Source organism: Pteropus vampyrus, unplaced genomic scaffold, assembly GCF_000151845.1.
Source record: "Pteropus vampyrus isolate Shadow unplaced genomic scaffold, Pvam_2.0 Scaffold40, whole genome shotgun sequence".
Classification (NCBI taxonomy): Eukaryota; Metazoa; Chordata; class Mammalia; order Chiroptera; family Pteropodidae; genus Pteropus; species Pteropus vampyrus.
This window is the reverse complement of record NW_011888821.1, coordinates 6,275,735-6,286,059: the sequence shown is the minus strand read 5'-3', so window position 1 is coordinate 6,286,059 and position 10,325 is coordinate 6,275,735. Positions and strand designations below refer to the sequence as shown.

Genomic DNA, 10,325 nt, shown 5'->3' with positions numbered 1-10,325 from the left:
CGGACAGCAGATAGATTTTAACCTGAGCCCACTGATGGTGCCTGGAGTTCTATGTTGAAAAGAATTTGGAGGCTGAACACCATGATTAATTAGTGATGTCCGTCATGGCTGTAGGATGGGATGAAGGAGTAAAAATGCAGTTCTATGCACTTTTCATTCTTTCTATATGACCTTTAAGCTGCTCTTCCAGTCTATAAAAATTTATGGTTCTAAGTCTTACGAAATAATGAAACGCTCAAGTGCCCTGTTACGTGATCTCCAATGCGTTGTTTACTAATTTAAACTTGAAACAAACTTCGATCCACATTCAGCTATCACAGTTTGGAGCAATGAACTGTAGATGATCTTTGGCATTTGGGGGTTCATTCTCTATCTTTCTGTGCTATACAAGCATCTTTTGATATTTGACCAGTTGGTGTCAAAGATGCTGGCCTCACGCTTCTTTCTTCATTTTAGTTATTTAGAAGTAATTATTCTCAACATGACAATCACAGCGATGTTTCTTCCAAGTCTTCGTGAGCTTGTAGGTACCTGGAAATGTGCGAAGAGCAAAAGGGACCTTAAGGTGACAAAGTGAAGTGAAATATGAATGGCCAAACCATGAAGCTATAAATGACGCATAGAGTTACAGTAAAGCTCCACTTGCGAGCAGAGGGTGTGGATGCAAATGTCCTCAGAGATCACGCACCCCCTCAAGACCTTGACACCCTAAGAGGTGAAGTAATCCTTCTAAGACCCCGTAGCTAATAATCAGTGACAGAGCTGGGGTTCCTGACTGCCAGAAGAGAAGGCTCTTTCTCCTACACCTTCCAATTTTGTCCAAAACATTTAATAACTGGGAAGATCTTTATCACAAACGTGGGGAGCAAATATGGCTATATTGTTTTATTTTTTAACTTAAAATCATAATGGGGAAGAGCCCCAACATGAGAGATTATCAGGAAGTTCAATACCTATTTTAGGGGCTTCACCCTCACCCTCCATGACCTGGCCAAGAACATTGGAGGCATAAATAGTCTAAGGGAGAGGTATTCAGCAGGGAGAGCCTGAAGCCACAACAATCTGCTACTGCCATTACTGCTCACTGCCACACGGTGTCACTGTGGAACACTGGGCTTCAGTTCGATGGACAAAGCTGGTCCATGGCTAATTAAGGGCTCCCTGTGGTCCACATGGATTACCTTCCTTAGATGATATGTTGGTACCAAATCTGGCTGAGGACATGCAACTTAATATTCAATACCTCTGATCTCAAACACAGTGCACTGGTAATGGGTGGCACGGGTGATCTGGGCACCTGTCCCTTACACACTCATGACCCTCATTTTTTTCCCTGGGGACCCATACACCAATGATGGAGCAGCATTTCCTTTTAAAAGTCTCAAAATCAAAGGACACAAATACCCTTCTTTCTCCAACAAGAGATGCTGATTACAACTAGACCAGTGTGTTCTCAACAGGGGGTGATTTGCCCTGGACCCCAGGGGACATTTGGCCAGATGCTCAGGCCAGACACTGAAGGTGACTTGCTTGAATCCATCCACTTTGGGTGCCTCCCTCCTGTAGAATCACACCCAGGACCTAGGGTGGGGGTGATGACCTCAAATATCCACCGGGGCCAGGCAGGCGAAGCACATGACAAGGCAGACAGAGCGGGAGTGGGGGTGGGGTAGCGGGGGGAGTGGCACAGAGAACTGCAGAGTGCCTGCCCCATCCATCTGGGCGGACCATCTAATTGTTTTCAAGGGAAGCCACACATTATATTCCATTTGAAACAGTCCCCTTTAAAAATATTGACAACTAGTTAAAACTTTTTAGACACTGCGTGTAGGGGAGAAAAAAGAGATAAAAAAGAAAATGTGGGGGTTCCCTAGGACCTTGTCCATTTGCTGCAACATGGTAAGAACTCTCATCTCTGTTGGAAAGCCCATGGCAGCTGTCTTTTCAGTGTCCACCTGTCCTCACTAACCACATACCATTCTGAGACACAGTTAGTTGCTAGTAGGGACGAGAGAGAGATGTTAGGGCAGAGATTTTTGACCAGAATATTAACTTCATTTAACAAACCCTTATATACTGCTTGCTATATCCTAGCCATGTTCTATGCACAAATATTCGCCCTTGTAACAACCCGACAGGGAGCTGCTGCTATTGATTCCGTATTTCAGACGAGTGCACTGGGGCCAGGGAGGCTGCATAATTTGCACTCAGACAGTTAATAAGGGATGCAGCCAGGAGTCAAAGCTTGGTTCCAACAGCCTCTCAGAAGCAAAGCAGAAAAAGCAACCTTTGCTTTGTAGTTCATGCAGAGTTGTTCTTAGAATGGAAGAGCTGGGAAAAGAGAAGGCGAATTAGCCATTCTGATCTGATACTGATGGTAGTTAAAGCTTTGGGAGAGCTTGAAAAGAACCCAGCCATTTCCTTCTGCGTCTCCATCACGGAAAGCACCCCAGGACCCCGTGAAAGCTCAATCCTCGCGTGCCCTGTAATGTGGCTAGATCATCACAGTGGGGCAGGAAGCGGGGAGATGGCTGCTAAACCCAAAAAACCAAGAGAAATGAGGTGAAGTATTAGTCTCCCTATAAAAGATAATTAGACCCAAAGAGATGATTTTAAAGGCTGCCTTAAAAAAAAAAAAATAAAGTAAAAAGGCAGCCACAGATGAATGCATTTCCAGTCACCAAAAGCGTTCTTCGTAACGTGAGCATCAGAGCGGAGGAGGAGCAAGGGATGAAAGAAGCGTGCATATTAATGCTTCGTCCAGAAAGCTCCAAGCTCGGGAGCTCTGGGTGGCAAAGAGGAAGCAGCCACTTCTTTCGGCTCTCCTTGACACAGGTGGCGTGGTCAGACTTGCTGAACCTTTCCCAGCAGGTTTGGCCATGGCTCTCAACCCTGCCAGTGGGCATCACTGTAACAGACCGAGGAGGAAACCATGCCAGGTTTTCTAAGTGCAAATGAAGTTTCTGCCAGGCAGATGGGGAATCGGCGAGGGTTTCTGAACATGAGAGGCCTCCAGGTAGTTGAAGACTGGCCATAAAGTCTGAGGTCATCAGGTTTTTTCTTGTTCGTGTCTGACTTTTTGTTGGAGGAAATAAAGATGACTCCAACTGGAGGACGATTTTCAGGCATGGTGGGGAGAGGTGGGTTTCGTTCTCTCATGAGTTCGGGCTCTGGGGGTCCCGGGAGGAAACGCCTGTTGGGAAGAAATGCAAGGGGTCGGGGGGAGAGTGGGCTGACCCAGTTGTGTCTCTGACTTTATCTGCACTTGAGCTGGGATCTCAAGCAGATGCTCTGGGGTAGCTGGAAAGGGTCCAGGAAGGTCTTTGGCAAAGGAACTCTGGTCCACACACCCCAAATTTGGGCTGGAAGGAGGAATCCAGAATATGTATTTGGCTGGTCCAGGGCTGGAAAATACTTAGCATGCATGCTGCCCCTTTCCTGTCATGTACTCGTGGCAGACATTGCTAATCAATCACAATGGGCTGTCCTGGGAGCCTGGATGTGGCTTCACAGTCCTTTCAACGCTGCATCCTAGGTGGCCACTACCTATCGAATGGACGTGGCTTGAGAGACGAACTGTATTGCGTTTTCCCGATGTCTTCCTAGGACCTCATCCACCTCCTCTTCCAGACTTCTCCACACTGGAAAGAAGCAGCATAACATGTTAGTTGGGGTTCTGGTGTCAGACTCCTGGGGTTTGAGACCCAGCTCCACCTTGACTCTGTGTGGACGTTTCTGGCATTGCTCATCCACACTAAGCCTCAGCTTCCTTTCTGTGAAATGGGGGCAACACCAGCATCTACTCCATAGGAAACGTGATTACTGTGGGGTGGTGTGTGTGTGCGTGCATGTGCGTGTGTAAAGACAGTGTATCTAGTGCAGTGCCTGGCGAGATGCTCCACAAATGATATTCCTTTGTTTTCCTGCTAAGGAGTCCCACAGGTGAGTTTGGGGGGTGGGTGTGGCATTTCTTGGAAGGTAGAAGTGTGAGAGGCAGAATAGGATTGGAAAGAGATGGCCCAATCAGGGGCTAGGTCAGGCAGGGCCTTACAGGCAGCGTAGGGACTTTCGTCTTTGTCTTAAGACTAAATGGAGCAGGAGATGAGCAGATTTGGATCCTCAAAGTTTGCCATGCTCCTTGCACTTTTGTTCAAGCCTGTCCCCTTTGCAAGAAGGCTCTTTTTTGGTTTCCTGTCTCAAACCCATCCTGCATCTAGTTAACTCCCGAAGGTCTTGCACATGGCTCTCAGCCATCACCTCTTCAGAGAAGCCTTCCCTGATCTCCCACCCCTTCCTGTTATATGTTCCCAGGGACTTATGTCCTCAGCCTCTATCCACCCCCCAAGCCCCCAAATACACACTTGTAGTTTCACATACATTTGTGTGGTTATATGACAATGGCTTTGCTCGCCTTTATCTCCCCAGAGCCTAGCATCTTTCTTGATACACGGTAGATGCCTACATGTTATTTACTGAATAAATGGAGGAACGTAGATCAGCACCGTGGTTAAGACATGTCTCCCTGGTCCCATGGCAGAGGGGACACTGGGCCACAGTGGGGACAGGGAGACCAGAGATGCTCTAAACCAAGTGACAAGTCAAGGTGGCCTTGAATGAAGATGGTGACAACACAGATGGAGAAAAGTGGCTGATTTCAAGAGCTAAGAAGGAAGCTTTGTCTTAGTAAATTATTGGCAGGCATTTTTCTTCATTCTTTTTTTTTTCTGGATTTCACAATCGCCTTCTTGCTTAACAGAAATCTCCAAAGGCGAAGAAGAAGAAGAAGAAGAAGAAGAAGGAGAAGAAGGAAAGTAAACTATAAACGATTTTGCAGACTGGGATGTGGGGGAAGGCTTGTCATCCCTATGCTAATCGGAAGTGGGCAGAGCCCATCTGGTGAGCCCCTTTTCTCTGGGTCCTCAACAAAGGTGGTCACCAGCCTTTGAAACCAGCACATTGCTCTGCCAACTCACAGCTCAAATGCCCAGTAGGAACTGTCTTATGAGCTCAGTGAATTAACTGCCAAGTGAAGAAGAACAGGCTTATTGAAGTCGTTAAAGCCGAAAGTGTGTTTGAACTGTGATGTATCCTGCCGAGCATTTTATGAATATGCAGAATCAAACAGGAACTAGTAGAAGCCAGAGGGAGCAGGCAGAAAGAGATTCTCTTTAAAATCCCAGCCAACAGAGGCACGGCTTCCAACACATTAAAACACTCGATGGACTGTTAAAGACACTTTCAAAAAGAGCTTTCTATTGAGTAATAATACCCTGGAGGACTTTTAATTTTTTTTTTCTTTGTAGAAAGTTTTCCAGGGGTGACACCAAATGTTCTAAGGCAGGCGTTGTCTCATAGGGCTGGACGGAAGTGGAGAGCAGTTTTCCTGGCGGTGACCCCGATCTGGCTTTCAAAAGGCACTTTCCTCCTTTTCCAACTTATCTGTCTAATCTCCCAGAATCATTTACACTTTTCAGTTTGATGGTCTTCAATTGACAGCGTGGCCCATATGCTTGCTGCTTTTGATGGAAATGGTTCTGCTCGAATCCCTTTATTTAGTTTTAATTTCCTAATTTTAGGTTTGGCTCTGGGTTTTTTAGCCACTTGAGAAAACGAATGGCTCCCTCTCCTTCTGCATGCCTCAGTGGAATGCTCCCTCCTCCTCCCCGAAGCCCGAAGTTCCTGTGCGGGGTCACCTTGGAGATTTCTCAGTGAAAAGCTGGTGTTGAGCAGACCCTTGTTGCCTGGGAGCTCTTCTGTGTGGCAGCAGATGCTATGATTTTCCTGATTTGATATTAAAGTCTTCTCTTTTCCTTCATTTCCTTGAATAACTGGATCCTTTTCACTGGACATCTTTCCTCTAAATAAAAACCACTCAAGGACGAGTAAAATAATGTACTATATCGGACAAATAATTCGTGCCATTTTCCATTGCCCAAATGCCAGCTAATTAGACCCAAGCTTGTCCTTATCATCATCTTCACAGCTGTTTCCTTTGATAGTTTGAAAAAATGGTACCAATTCTTCACCTCTCCTGAGAGCCATCTCATGTGACTTTGCAGAGGCCTCTTGCTCTGACTCTGGACAGCCATATGACTTGGTTTGGCCAACGGGATGTTAGCAAATGTGACGCCACTAGAGGCATGAAGGTGCTTCATGACTGGGCCTGTCTGCTCTTGCCTCCTGCCATCGTCATGAGAAAGACATTCCCAGGGTAGCCCATTGGTCCTGGGAGAGGATGAGAGACACGTGGAGCAGAGTTGACATTTGGCTGAAACCAGAAAAACCACCCAGCCAAGTAGACCCATGAGATAAAAATAATATCTATTGTATCAAGACACTGAGTTTTGAGGCAGTTTGTTATGCAGCATTATTGTAGCAATAGATAATGGCTATATCCTGAGACTTTAACTGAATTAATGATGATTCTGAATATTCCTTTCTGTTGCAGGGGATGTAAATTAAATAGTTGGCTGTATCGGGAGAAAACATGGGTACACCAGCTGGTTTCTCTAGGCTAGATGCCTGAGAGCTTCAACCAAGAAAACTCAGAAATTTAACCCCTGGAAGCTGAGGAAGGTCTTCCTTATTTTCAGCTTTTTTTGACCCTTTATTCTCTTGGTGGAAGAAGGCTTGACTGAGTGGTGATGAATATCTCTGAGAGTCAGCACACAGCCTGCCTGTTGCTTACTTGGCAACTAAATCAAACAAGGTGATTCCAGTTTGCGAAAGCTGATGGCTCTTTGGAGGCTGTGCTCAGGAAGGACACTCACTCACTGGTGTGTGAGGTTTACTCCCCAGTCAAGCCTTGTGATATCAAAGTCGCTTTTAATAGTTTATCTTTTTAGGCACACCCATTTTTCTGCAGTGGGAATATTATCTACGTGTCCATGAAAAATTCATTTCCTGATACTTAATTCATAATTGATTTTAAATGGTCCTGAAAAGAACTTTCATTTTATTTTTTAAATTAAAAATAACTTTTTGGAGGGATTGAATTTATTTAGGTTGACCTTCCTCGCCCCTAACATAAAACACAATATGATAGTTACCACATGGGAGGGAACTGGGAGGGGCTGTGTGAAAAAGGTAAAGAGATTAAGAAGTACAAATTGGTAGTTACAAAATGGTCACAGGGATGTAAAGTACAGCATGGGGAATAGAGTTAATAATACTGTAATAACTGTAGATAGTACCAGGTGGGTACTAGCCTAATTGGGGGCATCGCTTTATAAATTATATAAATGCTTAACCACTATGCTGTACACCTAAAACTAATATAAAATAAGATTGAACGTCAACTGTAATAATAATAATATAAAAAAAATATGAAAGAATGGTTGATTTCAACTGGGAGTTAGAGAGTATTGCTCATTTTCTGTCCAGAATCCGTATATACATTTTCTGATAAGTGTATCCTGATTTTTCTCTGAGTTCCTATCCCTCCCCCACTTTTAGTCCATTGTGCTTCTGGCACAGTTGACTCTATCACTGTTCCCTCCAGAGGTGGCCATGTGACCAGGCCTGGCCAATCAGATTCTCATATCCTTCAAACCACTAGGGTATTGTCACATGACCCAAGCGAAGCCAATCATGCCCTATGTTCTAATTCTGGGACTTTTGCTTGAATGGTCCGAGAAGAGGCACTGTTTTCCTTTCCTGTTGAACTTGGAGCTCTGAGAATATAAGCCTAGTTTTTCTAGAAGCCGTCTTGTCACTGGGGGAGACTACCTGTCTGCAAATGGAGCCAGCACAGAGGAATGCAGACATTAGAGAAAGAGAGAGACGTGGCCCTGATGACATTGTTTGAGCTCTGGAGCCAGTGATAACCAAAGCCAAACTACCCCTGTGACTTACATTTTCATGAGCTAATTTCTCGTTTTGTTTGCACTTTTGAATTGGGATTTCTTTCACCAATAGCCAAAAGGCCTTCATTAACAAATGGTGTTTGGAGAGCACACCTCCTTTTTGAAAATGAAATAAGAATCTTCTTGGAGATTGAAGAAAGATGGAGCAGGGAATCAAAGCCTCTTTTTAATAGAGAGAAACAGATATTCCGTATAGGTGGAGGGGGAAAAGCAGGAGCTTGCAGGTATTTTGAGAGTGTGTCTGAGTGTTGATGTTGAAAGGGTCATTTTTCTTGACAAAAGGGACTCTTTTCGGATGAGAATTCTGCCATTGCCCATGCCTCCCTTTTTAGTTTTAACAGCCACAAAATTCTCTTGTTGTGCACTTTGTGGCCAGCACATTTTAGTTCTCTCCAGCTTGGTTTGATGAGCATATATCAAAGGCCCATTTCATGCCAGACCCTGTCAGAGACACTGAGAATACATAGGCATTTCCGTGGAGGAAAACATACTTAATATACAGTTGACCCTTGAAAGATATGGGTTTGAACTGCACATGTCCGCTTATATGTGGATTTTTTCCAATAACTACTGTAAATGTATTTTCCTTACGCTTCTCTTAATAACATTTTCTTTTATCTAGCTTACTTTATTGTAAGAATACAGTATATCATACATATAACATACAAAATATGTGTTCATACACTTTATGTTATCGGTAAGTCTTAAGGTCAACAAGAGGCTATTAGTAAAGTTTTTGGAGAGTCAAAAGTTAAATGCAGATTTTTGACTTCACGGGGGTTTGGCACCCTTAACCCCTGCATTGTCATTCAAGGGTCAACTGTATAATTAAAACACCAGATATTAAGTGGCATGACACCAGCAAGGAGGAGCTCAAGAAGGCCTATCGAAAGCTGGCCCTGAAATGGGACCCGGATAAATATCTGGATAATGCTGAAGGAGCAGCCGAATGATTTAAATGAATCCAAACAGCATTCGTTTCCTTAAGAGACCTTAAGGAAAGAGCATGGTCTGATAATCACAGAGGGCGCTCTGCTCAAAGGTGGGCTTGAAGAATATCAAGATGGCAGTTCAGATTTGCTTCACCGTTTCACCATTACCAGCCCCTCTGGTTATGGAGGTCATGAAAAGGCTTTCAGATGATGTATCGTGATGTTTTTGAAATGATTGCGAAAGAAGAACTAGAACCTGTGTTAGAAGAGAACGTTGAAGACTTCCCAATTTTTGCAGACTCTTGGGGTGACTACGACACAGAAGTCTATCCTTTCTACCTTACTGGCAGAGCTTCTGCACTCAAAAGAGCTTTGCTTGGGAAGAAGAATATGATACAAGACAAGCTTCCAACCGCTGGGAGAAACGAGCCATGGAGAAGGAAAAAGACTCACGACAGAGCAAGGAAAGAAAAGAATGAGTTTGCTCTTCAGCTGTTAGCTTTTATTCAAAACAGGAGATAAAAGAGTGCAGGCAGGACGAGAGAGGGCGAAGAAAAGCAAAGAGATGAGGCAGCAACAGAAAGGGAAGCAGGCAAAATGGGGGGAGCAGTACAAAGCACAGAGTTGGATGGCAGTGGCTGATCTGTAGAAGGAGCTTGGGGAGATGGAGGCGTGTGTGAGAAGGAGTTTGGAGAGGGAGCAGATGAAGATGAAATAGGGGAACATGAGCTCGGAGATGGGCAGGACGTTAAAGAGAGTGCTGACACCAAGGATGCAGAGGTTTCTGATGGCCCGTACTATCCATGTGATGAATTCAAGACGGAAAAGGCCATGAGGGATCATGAAAAATCAAAGAAGAATCGAGAGGTGATTGCCTTGTTAAAACGGCAGTTGGAAGGGGAGGAAGAAAAATTTTCAGGATCTCAGGTGGATAAAAATGCGTCGAATGCCATTTCTGAGGAAGAAATTGAGGATGCACCAAAATAAAAGATTTCTAAAAAACAGAAGAAAAAGAATCAGAAACCAGCACACAGTCATGATAATTTCAATAGAAGTGGAGCTGGAGAAGGAGTGAAGGTTGATCCAGAAGATACCAACTTAAATCAAGACAGAGCCCAAGAATTGGAAGATAGTCCCCAAGAAAATGTCAGTGTCACAAAGACTGTTGAACTGCGTGATGACCCAAAAAGTGAAGCTGAAAGTATTCCTAAACCCAAAGGAAGAAAAACCAAAGATACAATCTGTCAAAGTACCTGCTGAACCACAGACAATGAATGATCTTTTCAGCTGTGTCACCTGCCATAGTGGATTTCCATCCCGGAATACACTTTGACTGTCTAAAGGCCACAGGTCATGCAAGAGCACCTTCATCATCTTTCAATTGTGTGACAAGTCATCGAAGCAAGGAAGAGAAATGTAAAAACAGACATTCTGTTAATGGCTTTTCTTTCTGATTGTCTCTAGATTTTGAAACCAAAAACTGAACTGAAATCATCTAAAGAGTTAAAGTTTCAGAGATCTGCAATTT

At 44.2% G+C, this 10,325-nt stretch overlaps 1 pseudogene; it reads left to right on the top strand.

The window, feature by feature from the left end:
* Positions 1 to 612: 612 nt before the first annotated feature.
* On the top strand, positions 613 to 10,251 carry LOC105290968 (annotated as a pseudogene).
* Positions 10,252 to 10,325: the final 74 nt, after the last annotated feature.